General features: G+C 44.3%; 1 protein-coding gene across 1 annotated transcript in view; it reads right to left on the bottom strand.

The window, feature by feature from the left end:
• dner (delta/notch-like EGF repeat containing) overlaps positions 1-17880 on the bottom strand; it is a gene marked incomplete at its 5' end in the record, with an annotated part of 116057 nt that overhangs the window by 87609 nt on the left and 10568 nt on the right. The window lies entirely within an intron of this gene.

Genomic DNA, 17880 nt, shown 5'->3' with positions numbered 1-17880 from the left:
ATGAAATACTTGCCATTAATATAGTGGTTGCAACTGTATTAATTGATTGCCCGAGTCCCATGGTGGGAGTTCTGCTCTGGTTTTGGTGAAATATCAAGTAGTTCCGGTCATTTTGTGGGGGGCACTGGGGGCCACGCAGTAAAAGTAAATGAATCCACAAAACTAACGTAATTTGTATTGTTGACCTATTTCTAAAATATTAGTGCAACTTTCGTTCTTTTTTTACACCTCTATCACACAGAACTATGTTTTTTGTGTCCATATCACTACGCCCAAAAAATAGTTCCATGTGATAGAGGGGTCAAAGTTGAACGAAAGTCGCGCTAATATTTTAGAAATAGGTCAACAATACAAATTACGTTCGTTTTGTGGATTAATTTACTTTTACTGCGTGGCCCCAGTGCCCCCCGCAAAATGACCGGAACTACTTAATATTGACCAAAACCAGAGCAGAACTCCCACCACGGGACTCGGGCAATCAATTATTACAGTTGCAACCACTATATTAATGGCAAGTATTTCATACAACTTAAGTTCAAAAAATCTGAACTATCCCTTTAAAGCAAAAAACATAAGAGTAACTCAAATGAATTGAACAGCCGACTAGTGCTGCACGTTTCTCGCTCAAATTTAGAAATTAGATCGCATAGGCGTCTGAGTCTAGATCTCAATCCATTTTCTTTTTCTTCCTTCTTTTTTTCGATTAATGGTGCAGCACTAATGACAGTTCATCTATTCTATGGCGCAACTTTGGAGAATTTGAGCAAATGTTTCAACCAGTGAGTGAAGCCGACAGATTGACACACACGTCGCACACGCACACACACACACACACACACACACACACACGTCATGTCATGTGTTATGAACACACCACAGATCCTCTATTCTGGGGCGAATATTTATGGCAAATTTTAAGTGTTGTGACAAGCTTTCAACGTGTCACTCTGTGATGTGTTCTGGGTGCAGATTGGCTCTACAGGGTAAAATTGGTTAAGAGAGTTTGTTATATTTAACTTAGTTGACATGGAAGGGAAGTGGAGACCAAAACAGTAAATGAGAAAGAAAAGGGTGTGGGATCATGACTGAAAGAATAAGGTTGCAGCTCTCTGCTGGAGCTGTTGCCCCCGCGACCTGACTACTGATAAGCGGTTGAAGATGGATGGATGGGTGTCAGTGAGAGTTGTAATGAGGAAACTTCAGACTTGAAATGCGCTATATTTATGTTTTCGTAGCTTGTGAATGGGTCAGGCAGATCAGATGCAAATGCCTCCTGTTCGTCACAACAGAGACACGAGTCTGAATACATTTCTTTATGTATTGGACATAATGGTAGCTGTCAAGCACTATATTCATTCAATGTGGTGATAGCTTTATGGTACTATTTTAATCCATTTAGGCCTGACCTCGAAATTTAAAAAAGATCTTAAATATTCACGATTTTTAAAAAATAGCAGACCTACAAGCTCGTAGCGCGCCACTCGGTGGCGCGCTATGAGCTTGTAGATCTGCTATTTTTCAATAGCTAAATTATAACATAATGTTTAAAACGCCAAAAGGGGTTCCCGCCCAAAATGGGTTAAACTCAACATATAAATCAAATCGTGCCTTTTTGAACATCGTCCGCGTTATGAGCCAGTGAATATATAGTGACAGCCAGGCGTCAACGCTGGTATCTGACAGATGATTGAGAGAATCGCAGACACGCCGACACCTTCCACATCATGAGATGATGTGGAAGATGATGAGATGAACAGAGTTATATATCGCCATGATGCGTTTGTGACGTTCGACGTCACTCTGTTTTATTGGAAGTGAAATGCATGCATGGGGTATGAAAATACACAGGTTTAGCCGCATCTAAACTTTACATAATCACAGACAATTTCCCAAAGCACGCCATGGTTTGCTTTGATATATACTTGAATGTACTTGTAATGACATTCTTGGATGCAGGCGCAGGTTTCAAGGATGTTTAATAAATCCAGGCAAAGGTACAAGGGAATAGGCAAAAAGTTGTAGTCAAAGGCAAAGTTAGAATAAGCAACAAACACTGACATAAGCTACAAACGGACGGGACCGTGTAGAGTGGCTAGTGTCTAGTGCAGGCAAACAATACTGACTGAAGTGGAGTGGCAGAGGGGGTGATTATATAGGTGTGGACTAATGAAGAGCAGGTGTGTATAGTTAGTAGGTTGGAGACGATGATCTCTGGAAAGAGGGCATGGTCCTGACAGTACCCCCCCCCCCCCCCCCTGACGCGCGGCACTAGCCGCAGGACGAGCACGGCCTGGAGGCCGACCCCGAGGGCGTGGAGCGGGTCGATCGGGGCGCCGCTGGTGGAAGTCCCGGATAAGGTTCGGATCCAGAACATCAGCAGCCGGAACCCAACAACGCTCCTCAGGGCCGAACCCCTCCCAGTCCCAGTCCACCAAATACTGGAGCCGACCCCCACGACGCCTGGAGTCCAGGAGGGTCCTGACAGTACTCCCTCTCCCGCTATAGTCCATACCTTCCAGGATGCCTGTAATTTGATTTGTTTCCAGTTTGGTTTCCAGAATCAACTTTCAGAGACTTGAAACTTTTAGCTTGAGATACAGTATGCAAATCAACACTGTGAACTTTATGTCACCTTTATTTTATTTTATTTTTGTCACACTACGACGCTACGGCGTGATTATGCATGTTGAGTCTTAGCAATAGTACCTAGACTCTAGACTCTAGAGGAAAGCACAATTCAAACAGCCATGAGGGACATTTTCTGGAGATCATTTTAAGGTTAATTTACCCTCCTTACTCCCTTCTCCCCTCCCCTCCCCTCCCCTCCCCTCCCCTCCCCTCCCCGGCAGCTGCAGTAATGAATACAAAATAATACAAGACCTAGTTGTGGTCAACATGCAAAAACACTGGCAATATCTTGACTTTTAACACTAATTACAGCACATACACATCTGGAATAAATAAAATAATTATTTCTTACTAGCCCCTTTGCCATAGAAATGAAAGAATTAGGGGTGGGACGATACCTCACGATAATGATAATATCACGATATTCGATATATTGCGATATTCAATATATTGCAAGAGATTTCATCAACAATATATCACGATATCTGTAACTGAAAATGAAAAAAATCACCATAAAAGTGAAAAATCTGGAATTATGTATTTATTCCAAACTCTTACATGATTTTTTGTGTCACAAACTGGCCAATAAGTACATGCATCTTGCCTCCTCCAAACAGTAAAACACTGACTGCAACCTTTCAACATGTCCACAACTTGTCTGTCCACAACAATGGGTAGCCTATACTACTAACTACTTAGCCTCGCGTCGCGATACTAATATACCACTGCACTGCGCCAGGCTAAATACTACTAGTACTGACTTAAGCAATATTACACGAGAGGGTGTGGTTTAACGTGATTATTGCCACGACAGTGATGCGGTAAGGAACGAGACGAAGTCGAGTTCCGCAAGCATCACTGAAGCCACCGAGTGGCGCGCTACGAGCTTGTAGGTCTGCTATTTTTTTTAAATCGTGAAAATATTTATTTCAGAAAACTGGAGGATTTAGAAGGATTTTTTTAAATTTTGAGGTCAGGCCTAAATGGGTCAAATGATAAGGGACAATATCGGTGGCACCCAACTGTACATGCAGTATAAATAACGGTGATGGGTCGCACCGACGCACAAACCAAGAACTGCTTTAGTTTTTATTCTTGCATAAGTGATTAGTGAACATTGAACAATGGACAAACGTTCCGGCTATTATTCACTATGCAAGAATACAAACTGAAGCAGTTCCTGGTGTGTGTGTCGAGTCGACCCATCATCGTTATTTCTACTGCATGATTTGAACGGGTGGTGGTGGTCGGCGGGCCAATTACATACATTTTTAATACCACGAAAAGATCTCTCATGAACATGTCCCGACGACATAAGCTCAGCAGCATCAGTGGATATCTTCACAGAGAGGCTGAGAAAACACCTCCAGCTAGCGCCGACCACACAAGGCACCATCTTCTCCTTTCCTCTCACTTTCTCCAGCTACAAATTACTACATAGTACATACTGTATAATGTATATTATCGGTCTGTCTGTCTAAAAATGTCTTCTACATCCTGACAGTTTTCTGAAAAAGCTATGTTTCTATGTCAGTCGTTGCATTGCATTAGCTATTGAAAAATAGCAGACCTACAAGCTCGTAGCGCGCCACTCGGTGGCGCGCTACGAGCTTGTAGATCTGCTATTTTTCAATAGCTAAAGCATAACATAATGCTAACACCAAAAGGGTGCGCATGCACGTACGTACGCATGCATGCGTGCAATGCACTGAATATCAAAGCTGCGAGCTATTGGACAGTGGTGGAAAGTAATTAAGTACATTTGCTTAGGTACAATTTTGAGGTAGTTGTACTTTTACTTTTAGGACTTTAAGTACATTTTGATGACGATACTTTTTGAACATGTTGAATTCGGGATTATTACTTGTAACAGAGAAGATATATATTGCAGTATTGAAACTTCTGTCTGTCTGTCTGTCTGTCTGTCTGTCTGTCGCACGCACGCACACACGCAGTACGCATGCACGCAGGAAGGCAAGGAACACAGGCAGGCACGTACGCACGCAATTTGAATATTATCAAAGCTGCGAGCTATTGGAAGGCCAAGACTAATATTTTGGGAGGGAGTTATGACCAGTCAATCATTAATATATCACAAGGAGCATAATGGTTCTGGCTGCAAGCCCAACACCATGTGTAGCATTTTATAATGAAATCCTTCCACCATTGCTGCCTGCATGCCCAGCGAGACGGAGGCAATAAAAAAGGAACAGGCCCTGCCAGCAGCCTCCACTTGAGTTTCAGAAGATATGGAATCAGAACATTCTGTTCCTGCTCCTGCTGTTGCCTAAAAGTCTGTCTGTAAATTATTTCCTTTCATTTCGCCTGCCTCGCTCTCAGCGGGGTCAGGTCACAGCAGGGGAGAACGCATAGCCTACATGATGATACAGAGAGGAGAACGTAGCCTCCATGATGATACAGAGAGTCACAGGAAGAGAAGAGCCCCCCCCCCCCCCAGCACAGCCCGACCACATAGTAGAGATATTGTACTTGCTGTCGTACCCCCTGCCCGTTTCTTTATAAATGGAGACTTTACTTGCCTGGTGGGGCGAAGTTTGGTTGTCATATTGGGGTGCAGACGTTTATCCGCCACATACCAAAGATCCCGACAGTCATTAGTCTGACAACATCGTCGCTCCCGACATGTGCTGCCGGTTACAAATCACCCGTGGCTTCTAACATGCGTTGCCGTCACCCATGCTGCGGGTTACAAGTCACCCATGCTGCAGGTTACAAGTCACCCATGCTGCGGGTTACAAGTCACCCATGCTGCGGGTTACAAGTCACCCATGCTGCGGGTTACAAGTCACCCATGCTGCGGGTTACAAGTCACCCATGCTGCGGGTTACAAGTCACCCATGCTGCGGGTTACAAATCACCCATGCTGCGGGTTACAAGTCACCCATTCTGCGGGTTACAAGTCACCCATGCTGCGGGTTACAAGTCACCCATTCTGCGAGTTACAAGTCACCCATGCTGCGGGTTACAAGTCATCCATTCTGCGGGTTACAAGTCACCCATGCTGCGGGTTACAAGTCACCCATGCTGCGGGTTACAAGTCACCCATGCTGCGGGTTACAAATCACCTGTGTTTCGGGTTACAAATCACCCATGCTGCGGGTTACAAGTCACCCATTCTGCGGGTTACAAGTCACCCATGCTGCGGGTTACAAGTCACCCATTATGCGGGTTACAAGTCACCCATGCTGCGGGTTACAAATCACCTGTGTTTCGGGTTACAAATCACCCGTGTTGCGGGTTACAAATCACCCGTGTTGCAGGTTACAAGTCACCCGTGCTGCGGGTTACAAATCACCCGTGTTGCGGGTTACAAATCACCCGTGCTGTGGGTTACAAATCACCCGTGGCGTCCGTGTGCGGTAAGGGTTAGGTTAGTGTTTGGGTAGGGTGTCGGACTAATGACTACTACTAATGACAAACTATTTGTCTAACTATGTCAAGGATGCCGAAAATGACTTAAAAACAAAATAATATATATTCAAAGGTTTGCACACGTTTTCACCACTTTAAAAAAATAGCAGATCTACAAGATTGAGGCTTGTATAGATCTGCTATTTTTCAATAGCTAAAGTGACACAGATGCATTCCATCAGCCAGGTCTTTAAAAAAAAGTCAATTTTCTGTCTAGCGACTCCGTCTCCTCCAACTGCCGATCATGTGTAAAAGTCACCATGGAAACCAAATGACGGGGGTTTGATGAAATGTGGACCGCCTGCTGGGACCTGACATGGACACACACCATCACTCTCCACCCACTGTGTCCCTGAAGGGGGACAGAGTGTGTTTTTAGAAACCGTGATTGGAGGCAAGGAGCAATGGTCTGGGCTGGGCAACTTTGACGATGGAGAGGGCCACTATATTTCCACATTGTAAATTAATATGCTAATAGATAGCCGATCTACAAGCTCAAAATGAGTCACAGTGCGACAAGTTTTGAGCTTGTAGAGGAGTTTTATTAATTTTAACCAGGGGAAAAGGCGTTTCACGTATTGTTTCCTCTCAACATTAAAGGAGAGAAAAGCTAAACGAATCCTTTTACATTGTTACAGTTATCAGCTATCAAATAGGATGTTTTCAATGCACTTAATTTCATTTTATTTCGCACAGTGTATCACAATACAGTACAAATCATAACAATTCATTTGTCTTTCATAATTCATTTGTCTTTCATACAGTATCTGATACACCCATGACGAAAAGGAGCAGGAAGAAGAATACATTCTTATAAATACCTGCCTTCATGCATGCTCGGCTGAAAGTGTAGTTACAAAAATGCGTAGCCTTTGGTTAAATGTACAAAACACTTTTTTTCTTGCTGGAGATCGGTGTGCGGACTGCCTTCCTTCTTAAAGGGCCACTTCACCCCTTTTGCAACCAGAGCTTATTGTAATGATGTTTAGGACACAATAAACACTTTCCTGGAGTTTTAGTTTATTATGTGTGTGTGTGTGTGTGTGTGTGTGTGTTTTTTTTTAAGATATTTTTGTCGCCATGTTCATGACCAAAAACCTGTCATGAAAATGTTGTCTCACTTCCTTCCTGGACTACAAAGTCACAAGTGCACTAAAGCATTATGGGCATTGTAGGAATTCAGTAATCCAGTCAAACCCTGGTCAAACACACAGACCCTGAGACAAATTTCAAATTTGTGCTACAAATACTATTAACATTGAGCGTCTGCAGTTTCTCCCAGAGGTGAAATGTCCCTTTAACTGTGTGTTTTCTTCACTCAAACTTATCAGTAGCTCATAAAATTGAACTAAAGGTCTCTAGACCACAGGATCCCAAAACTCTCATCCCAATAAGAATGCACTTATTTGAGCTGAAGTTCTATATAAAGAAATCCATGGTTTGCATTTCGTTTTGAGCTTAAACTATTGCATTTTTGACGAGTACATTTTCAACCCAATCCCCAATTTTCCATGGTCCCTCTCTGAGCCTATCAGCACAGAGTGCAGGCCCTGTGGTTAATTCAGACTAATCAGTGTGTCTAAAACCCAGCCTTGTCTGAGGTGATCCACACAGCTCCTGAGGGGTGCCTTTGGATGATGTTTATTGTCTCCGACCTAGAGAATATGCTCAGGATGTACCCCACAATACCCACACACGTATATGTGCGTGCGTGCATACAGACACACACACACGGTAGTATGATAGCAGTAGCACTCATTCATTAACATCCTTGAGGTTTAACTATCTCTCTATCCTTGCTCGATTAGGCCTCACTCACACCTTTCGATCTAGCATACAACATTGATGCATGCTTGTTGTATGAATGTTGTGAGTGTCATGGCCGCCCCAATGCATGCATTTCCAATGGAAGTCACATGGTTTGTAGTCCACATTTTGGACTACAAGCTGTTGTATGGCTTTCGGCTGTGTTTCGACGGCGCCCCTCCCCCTCATACAACACAAATGTTGTGTCAAACCATGTGACTCCCATTGGAAATGCATTGGGGCAAGCTGTGTCACACCCTTTGTATACAACAAGCATACAGCAATCTGTTGCGACCGTGTGAGTGAGGCCTTAGAGAGCGACCACACAACCTGCCCAGCACGGACAAAACACGGTCAGTGGCCAACAATGACACAGCGGTATGTCTGCATGCCTTCGTTCAAAATGTACGCTTTGTGTGCTTTGTTGTACAACACCAATGCGGACGTGCGGCGTTAGATGTGAGCGCGTCGCAGGCGGGTCGAGCTCCTAGTGCAGGGGTTTTCAACCCTTTTCACATCAAGGCCCATTATTCTGTTGGCATTTGAGCCACGTCGGACCTATAGCCTCGGTCCCAGGCTTACTTATCTGCGAAAAGAAAAGCCTAGTGGTCACAACGTAAGGCAGAGAAGCTATCGGCGGATGTATCATCTGGAACATCCGTCAGATGTTTCCCCCGGAAAATAAATCCCGACCAATCACACTTGTTTCATTCACGGAGAATGTAAACTGATTTGTAAAGCATCAACGTCATTTCCTTGGGCGATACTTCCGCTAAAGTCCCGCAACTTCCGCCCAAACAAATGATATCCTCTACAGTGTATACTGTAGGTCTCGCCCAGGGTGCGTCGGACCACCTTTTGGGAAGTTGTATTTATACACCACAGTTTCAGGAGTAGAGACCTCCTTCTGCTCATCATGGCCACTCCCCGCTCACTCCCTCCTTAGTAACATCACCTGCCTTTCATTATCATTCGGCCAATCTCTGTCACAATCTCCACAGCATAAATACACATGCGAGCCGTCACTTTACACTTACCTGTTCTTACTACCTTCGTGGTCTCAAACCCCTACCACCTCTGTCAAAAGGCTCATGGAGAGGCACCGACACCCAATCTATCCAATCAAGCCTGACTGAATGGGAGGTTGTTCACTGGCCACGCACAGGTGTGGGAGGCTATATAAGTGGCCCAGATCACCAAAGCTAAACCTCCACCTTTCTACCACTTTTCTGCAACCCTCCGCCAGGGCCGGCCCTGAGCAATCTGGCGCCCTAGGCAGGATTTTTCGCTGACCTGAAATTATAAGCAGTGCATTTAAGTTATGTTTATTCACTTTTGGTTTATTGATTATTTAATATATAATGAAATGTTTGTCCTGCTTTTAGTTTCTCATATTTAACCTTGAGTAAGTCTGACTTACTTATGTAATTGTATTTGATGCTTTAAGTATTACATGATATGATTTGACCAATTGCTATGATTTCTTATTGCCAATCTTGAATATGAATTGAATGCTATTTATTTATAGTTTATTGGATAAGTTTATAATTCCAAATATTGTATATTATTTCTGTTTACTTTGTACAGCACACATCAATGTTTCAGTTAAGATACCACAAGAGTTCTCTGTCTCCGCCTCCTCTCCTTATATGGTCAGCCTGTCCCGTGACCGTCACCTGTTCACCACTGTCAGTCACTACACCTGAACCGGCGATTACCCAAGACACTCTTTCAACCTCCATCTCCTCATTCTCTCCCTTCCTACTCCTTTCTCCATCTCTTCCAGGAACCTGGGGCAGAGTCGACAGCTCTCTGAGCGTGCATCTACGGCGTCCGCTCCTGAGACTACTCGCCCACCCTGAGTCTAAAGGCTCATTCATAGTCTGGATTTTCGGTGGTGAATAAAAACAGAGAGAAGGGCTGGGGCAGTGGCGGTGGTTTGCTCTTCACCGCGGCTCGTGACGTCATGTTGTAGTTCGGTGGTCACCTCACCACCGAAAATCCAGACTATGAAAGAGCCTTCACCCTACCCGGATTCCCCATCCTCATCCACCCCTTTTCGTTCAATAAAAAACGTTACATTTAGAGCAGAAGGTGTGGTCTAGTGAAGATGAGATGTTGTTGGATAAGATCTAGCCTCGGAAACCCAGATGTTTTTTTTTCCAGGGAGAAAAAAAAAGTCTGGGTCCGAGTCCACTTCAATTCGGCATAGAGTAGTGCAAACATCACTCACTCTCTGCTGATTTCTGATCGTCTGCACCTTTGTTAAATTGACACACACACGCACACATGTACACACACACACACTCCTCTCTCTCTCTGTCGCTCTAAGTAATTAGTCTCATGTCACGCAGCTGCGCATAGTTTCTCCCAGCCGGAGCTGCCTATGCCATAAAAAGCATAGGTGAGTTCCAGGCTAGATAAGATCAGGCCAATGTTGATCAAAATAACAATTATTTTACATTCTCTAATTGTGTAGACTTCTTGTACATTTTGTAATGCAGATGTTTAACAAAAATGTAAATGGTAAATGGTGCATTTATATAGCGCCTTTATCCAAGGCGCTTTACATGTGGCGGAAGCCATGCAAGGTGCAACCAGCACATCGGGAGCAATTTGGGGTTCAATGTCTTGCCCAAGGACACTTCGACATGTACACAGGAGGAGCCGGGATTCGAACCGCCGGCCCATGGATCATTGGACGACCTGCCCTACCTCCTGAGCCACTCTTGAGAGCGTAAAATGAACCTGTTACGGGTCCATTTGGTTTCATTTTACAATCTATAAAGGTCCATTTGGTTACCAACTCCCCATCATTTAGCTGCATGGGGATCGATCGCAGGGCTTAAAGCCAAAACAAATCCCAAGACTGAAAATGATATTTTTTGCACATCTGCACTGATCTCATTAAAATGACCCCTATGAAATCCTCAGGACTGAAATCCGTCCCCAGGACTGAGAACCTTAAGCCCTACAGGGATCGACCTACCTGGAACCCATTTACAACGAAATGAAAGCCTGGGTATCGAGGCTAGTGTGCTTCTAACGTGACAGCAACACCAACACCAACAGTAAGTAACCACTGACAGACAGACAGACAGACAGACAGACAGACAGACAGACAGACAGACAGACAGAGTGAGACAGTACAGCGACATTGTGTCAGGAGAGGATTATTATGGCGCGCTGCGGTTATGACCTTCTTTTTTTCCTCCATAATGTCCTGTGCAATGATGACGTAAAAGCACCGCGCCGCAAAGGACAGAAATAGAAACCAGGGCAGAAGGGCAGAATTTATTTTTTATTTTTATCGAGGGCCAATTGAACAGTGTCCTTAGAGTTAGCCCATCCTATCCTACTTACATTTGCTAAACATCTTTCAAAAAGATAATTATATGTGAACTGCAGGTCCGTAGCCTATTATGCAGATTGTTATGCCATGGTTTGATGTTTATAACACTGTGCAGGAGGATGCTATACGCACACCAGTCTTAGTTGTTTTACCTTAACCCATTCTGGACGGGAACCCCTTTTGGTGTTTTAACTAGGCATTATGTTATACTTTAGCTATTGAAAAATAGCAGATCGACAAGCTCTCAGGCTATCAGTGTACATGTACAGCCAGCCACTCCTTTGTGTTGTCTTTTTAAGACTTTATGGTTTGATGTTTGAACCAGAATTGCTCACATTGTTATGGTTGTTTAACAGGCACGAGTCGACAACTCACTGGGTGCCACAGCTTAGCCTGAAAAATGCTCAGTGTGGCAGGATGGACAATATGGATCTGTTATCAGAGCCTGATGCTGCAGCAGGACAATATGGATCTGTTATCAGAGCCTGATGCTGCAGCAGGACAATATGGATCTGTTATCAGAGCTGATGCAGCAGCAGGACAATATGGATCTGTTATCAGAGCCTGATTCTGCAGCAGGACAATATGGATCTGTTATCAGAGCCTGATGCTGCAGCAGGACAATAATGGATCTGTTATCAGAGCTGATGCAGCAGCAGGACAATATGGATCTGTTATCAGAGCCTGATACTACAGCAGGACAATATGGATCTGTTATCAGAGCCTGATGCTGCAGCAGGACAATATGGATCTGTTATCAGAGCTTATGCTGCAGCAGGACAATATGGATCTGTTATCAGAGCCTGATGCTGCAGCAGGACAATATGGATCTGTTATCAGAGCCTGATGCTGCAGCAGGACAATATGGATCTGTTATCAGAGCTGATGCTGCAGCAGGACAATATGGATCTGTTATCAGAGCCTGATGCTGCAGCAGGACAATATGGATCTGTTATCAGAGCCTGATGCTGCAGCAGGACAATATGGATCTGTCATCAGAGCCTGATGCTGCAGCAGGACAATATGGATCTGTTATTAGAGCCTGATGCTGCAGCAGGACAATATGGATCTGTTATCAGAGCTGATGCTGCAGCAGGACAATATGGATCTGTTATCAGAGCCTGATGCTGCAGCAGGACAATATGGATCTGTTATCAGAGCCTGATGCTGCAGCAAGACAATATGGATCTGTTATCAGAGCCTGATGCTGCAGCAGGACAATATGGATCTGTTATCAGAGCTGATGCAGCAGCAGGACAATATGGATCTGTTATCAGAGCCTGATTCTGCAGCAGGACAATATGGATCTGTTATCAGAGCTGATGCTGCAGCAGGACAATATGGATCTGTTATCAGAGCTGATGCTGCAGCAGGACAATATGGATCTGTTATCAGAGCCTGATGTTGCAGCAGGACAATATGGATCTGTTATCAGAGCTGATGTTGCAGCAGGACAATATGGATCTGTTATCAGAGCTGATGCTGCAGCAGGACAATATGGATCTGTTATCAGAGCCTGATGCTGCAGCAGGACAATATGGATAGATCTGTTATCAGAGCTGATGCTGCAGCAGGACAATATGGATAGATCTGTTATCAGAGCTGATATGTTAGTCCACGATGTCAGTCTCTAGTCCAGTAGTCTCAACCATATTATGTATAATTAACCCATTTAGGCCTGACGTCGAAATAAAACAAAAGTCTTCTGAAAGAATCTATATTCAAAGATTTGTGCCGCATTTTCGCGATTTTTCTAAAATAGCAGACCTACAAGCTCATAGCGCGCCACTCGGTGGCGCGCTACGAGCTTGTAGATCTGCTATTTTTCAATAGCTAAAGCATAACATAATGCTTAGTTAAAACACCAATTCCCGCCCAGAATGGGTTAAACTCACCAACCCCTATACCTCGTCTTTCCGTCGCTCCACAGATCAAAAGGCCAGGTGACGTCTGATATGGAAATGACCGGAGCCATTTAGCCAAGAGCCCTCCTGTTCAAAGGCAACACGGTCCTCATCATAACACGGGGGAACTTCAACGGCAATAGAAGTGATAGCTCAGTGATCAGGACTTCAAAGGGAGAGGGTTTTACTGATGATGATGATCAGTTACTCTATCAAAAGATACTTGCAGAGTAATGTGTATATATTCATCCTTTCATCAAGAATAACACCCCGGGACGGGTGAATTAGCAGCCACAGCGTTACGTGCTGCCGAGACCACAACATGGAATGAGCGGGTTTTTTTATTGAAATTGATTGAAATATGTATTAACAGTTTGCAGAATTACAGTACATTTCAAGCACAAACTCAATACAAAGACTGTTAACTGTGAGTGGACGACCCAATTAAGCATTACACTTGTTTACAAGGGGGTCCACCATGTTCAATTCATCAAAACATTTAGAGACGTACAAATAGACACTTCTATATAGACAAAGAACAGAACAGGAATTCATCATAATGGAGGTAAAAAGGGAAAATAAACATATACAGTGAGGGAAAAAAGGGTGGGGGGGGGGGGGATTCAGATTTTACGGGGGCCAGTTTCGGGTCCATTTGGCTACACTCCCAAAGTTACATTACTGTGACAGCGCAATGACTGCCACCCCGTGCCGTCGAGACAAATAAAATGATAAATACATCATGATGAGATGAGAATGACAGATGTCTGTCTGTCTGTCTGTCTGTCTGTCTGTCTGCCTGCCTGCCTGCCTGCCTGCCTGCCTGCCTGTCTGTCTGTCTGTCTGTCTGTCTGTCTGTCTGTCTGTCTGAACACAGAACAGAAAGATTGGGTATTGGTTAAGACTGACGTTATGTATCTTTCAGGACCTTTCACTGCCTCGTCTCAACCATTACTCTATGGCTCTGGTCTCAGCCACCGCGGTGTATTTTTTTGACATTCCGTTTCTATCCAAAGTTGAATGTTGCCACCACTGTTGGAGCAGCCATAAACTACACAGGTTCATCCCGATGTTCTGGGCATCTTTGTAAAGTTAGTGTTAGTAAAAAGCAGGTAAAAGAGTAACGTTTGAGCAGACTAACATCAGTCACTTTCCCAGATATGTCATCTCCACCTACAGGAAATACGTCCGCATGAGGCGGATGCGTGCACGCGACCGCTTCTCGCCCACAGGCGTCTTACTGGTATAGACTACAACCAGAGCCCAGGTGTGACGTCACACATCTAGCTCCTCCCCCTGCATCACCTTATATCTAGACTATAGGCCGAGGTGTGACATCACATTATTGTTTTTGTACCATTTTCTTCTTCTTCCGACATAGTACATGACTCCCTTTCGTTTGTGTGCAAATATACAAGTAGCCTGGAACTCACCTATGCTTTTTATGGCATAGGCAGCTCCCGGCAGAGAAACTATGCGCAGCTGCTAGACATGAGACTAATTAATTAGAGCGACAGAGAGAGAGAGAGGAGTGTGTGTGTGTATAATGTGTGCGTGTGTGTCAATTTAACAAAGGTGCAGACGATCAGAAATCAGCAGAGAGTGAGAGATGTTTGCGCTACTCTATGCCGAATTGAAGTGGACTTTTTTTTCCTCCCTGCAGGAAATAAAAACGTCTGGGTTTCCGAGGCTAATATACAAGTGACTAAAGGGCATTTGCTATGCCATGCCAATATGAATAATTCAATCAAACACTGGTACTAAAATATGTGTGCAAAATAAGCATAAATGTGATCTTTGTTACATGCAAGTTTTCATTATAATTTTTTTCTCCAAACAGCAAAAGGATGATGACAGAGCGATGCAAGCAGGAGGCTTAACGCCGTCTTGGGAAGCCTCATGCCTCAGTGACGGCGAATTTGGAGGCATCGACCCTTTTTTGTATCGAGGGCCATTATTTATTCAGCATTTGAGCCACGTCGTACCACCATCTGATGACATTTAGTCATTTTGGTTTGGAATATTTTGGTTTGTTGGTTTTTGGCCACATTTCCATGCTTGTTTTGATGTTGGTGGTATACCATTAGGAGAGAGGCAGGCAAACGATCAAAATAACAATTGTTTTACGTTCTCTATAATTATGAAGACGTCTTGTGTAAATTAACCCATTTTGAGCGGGAACCCCTTTTGGTGGTTACATACATTGTTATAATTTAGCTATTGAAAAATAGCAGATCTACAAGCTCATAGCGCGCCACAGAGTGGCGCGCTACGAGCTTGTAGATCTGCTATTTTTGAAAAATCAGACATTTATAGAATCGTTCCCAAGTCAAAATGGGTTAAATAATGCAGATGTTTCACAATAATTTAAAGATCTATAATGGTCCATATAGGTCCACAACAACCCCCCACCATTTAGCTGGGGTCCACTTGGTTGAAAACCACTTTTCGATCGATAGAATTTTGCCATCGCTCCATTCACTACCTGTGTGACTAAAGATCACCCTTGAGCTAAAAATGATGTTGAGAACATTGAAAGGCAAAGCGCAGCCAGAGACCATATTATCATCTTGCTAACAAACAGCAACATTCAGTGCATGTGCGCTGCAGGTCTCCGAGCAGCTTCAATGGGTCGAACGATGAGAAGAAAATCGAGGTCCCTAAGTTAGTGTAGGGCAGAGATGGCATAAGAGTTATGTACACGGTATTTATATAATATCCCCCATGCTCCTTAATTGTGCCTTACTGCCTTCTTCCATCTCCCCGCTATGCCTAACAAGCTGAGCATATCAAAGAGCCTGGGAGGACCAAAGGCTGGGGTATGAGCTTTGAGCTGGGTCTAACCCATTGAGACCCGCCAGACCGCAGATTCTACAAAAAACGTCTTCTAGATTCATGTTCAAGGACCCGCACAATTATTATGCATTTCGCGTCGGAACCCCCATCTGAAAAGATTTTGTTCCAAGGACCTCCTAGGCCTGCAGAAGCAAAGATTTGAGTTAAAAACGTTCGCTGTGAAAGAAATATAATAAATATAATATTCAAAGATTTGTGCCACATTTTCACGATTTCAAAAATATATAGCAGATGTACAAGCTCGTAGCGCGGCACTTTGGTGTCACGCTACGAGCTTGTAGATCTGCTATTTCTTTGGTTAAAAGTGATTAAAAGCTATGAGGTGATGGACACAGATGCGTTTCCAGGTCTTGGTGGGCTAATTGGATGCGGCTGAGGCTGCATGTGAAGCCTGGGGAGAGATGTACTAACTGGGTTTCACTAGCACACATCATCATCGCTAACGCCACAGTCTCCCAGAGTTGGCAGCGTTCAACACATGAAGGGCTGGGTTTAAGTCATTCAGGTCTGACGTAGAAATTAAAAAAAAATAGTTTTCTAAATCATGACAATTTTCTGAAAGATTTGAGGCACATTTTAACGATTTAAAAAAAATAGCAGACCTACAAGTTCATAGCGCGCCACTCGGTGGCGCGCTATGAGCTTGTAGATCTGCTATTTCCAATAGCTAAAGTATAACAGAATGCTTGAAACACCAAAAGGGGTTCCCGCCCAAAATGGGTTAAGTCACAGACAGCATCTTTTAAATAATTTTTATCCCACAATTTTGCAACCCATTTTTTTCACCCAGTGTCAATTATCTAATCATGTAATCATGGGCGCTACACTTCCTCTCCCAACCTGGGGGGGCAGCGGACTGACCTAATGCTTCCTTCTATGCATGAGGAGTCCAAGCTGCTTCTTTTCACCTGACAGGGGGGAGTTTCCCCGGCCGGACGTATAGTGCGTGAAAGGAATACGTTATTCCGACCGGGTGCATGTGTTTGGTCCGACTAGTCATTGGTCCGAAACACGACAACCCACCTCAAACCCTAACCTAACCATAACCGCAAGCACGGGAGCAGGCGCTAGTCCGAGGTGCGGACGCATGTCGAACCAATGCTCCGTCGGACCATAGTATGCCTCCCATTCCGACCAGTTCCTTTCCCCTCCATCAGGCGCCCCGGCTGGCCAGGGGGAGGTAGTTTAGAGACCAGGATTGCTGCATGTTTATGTGAGGGTACCTACCCTAGGGGGACACGGGGAGAACATGCGAACTCCACACAGAAAGGCCCTTTCGCCAACCCCGCCTCGGGTATGGGCACTGATGACGCGGAGGAGGGAACACGCCCCCAGCGCCCACAGCGGGAATCGAACCCAGGCTGTGAGGCGACAGCACTACCAACTGTGCCATGCCCCGTCTTTTTATAGTTAGAGAAAATTAGCAAAATGTGTGGCAAATCTGCAAAAAAAAATGCTTACCACTAGCTTTCTTCACAAAGGTGTCTACTATACCATATACATTTGTTCCAACCCAACTCCCTTGGGAAACTTTGTGACAGCTGCTGAAAGTTGGGGTACCATTAACAACCAATATAAGGCAACATTCCCAAAATTTCATTATGCTTTAAGTAGCATGTGACATGTCAAACTAGGGGGTTTTCATGATGCTGAATCCATTCCAAGCATTAGTTTTGCACGAAAACACTCCTTGGGCTAAATTATTTTTAGGCCAGACTTTTAATAAGCCAGACTAATATCACACAACACTGTCGCGGTATATTAGTCTGGGCTGGCTCCACTTGGATTTCATTTCCCGGGGGGCGGGTTCATACAATGTCTCTTTGACGCAATTGGTCAGAGCTACTGTCAGTCAAAAGGTCTCAAGCATTGAACGTCACTGTACCAAAGCCCGCCCATATT

This window comes from Electrona antarctica, assembly GCF_951216825.1.
Source record: "Electrona antarctica genome assembly, chromosome: 11".
Lineage (NCBI taxonomy): Eukaryota > Metazoa > Chordata > Actinopteri > Myctophiformes > Myctophidae > Electrona > Electrona antarctica.
The sequence above is the reverse complement of the archived record's forward strand: the minus strand, read 5'-3'. Positions and strand labels throughout refer to the sequence as shown.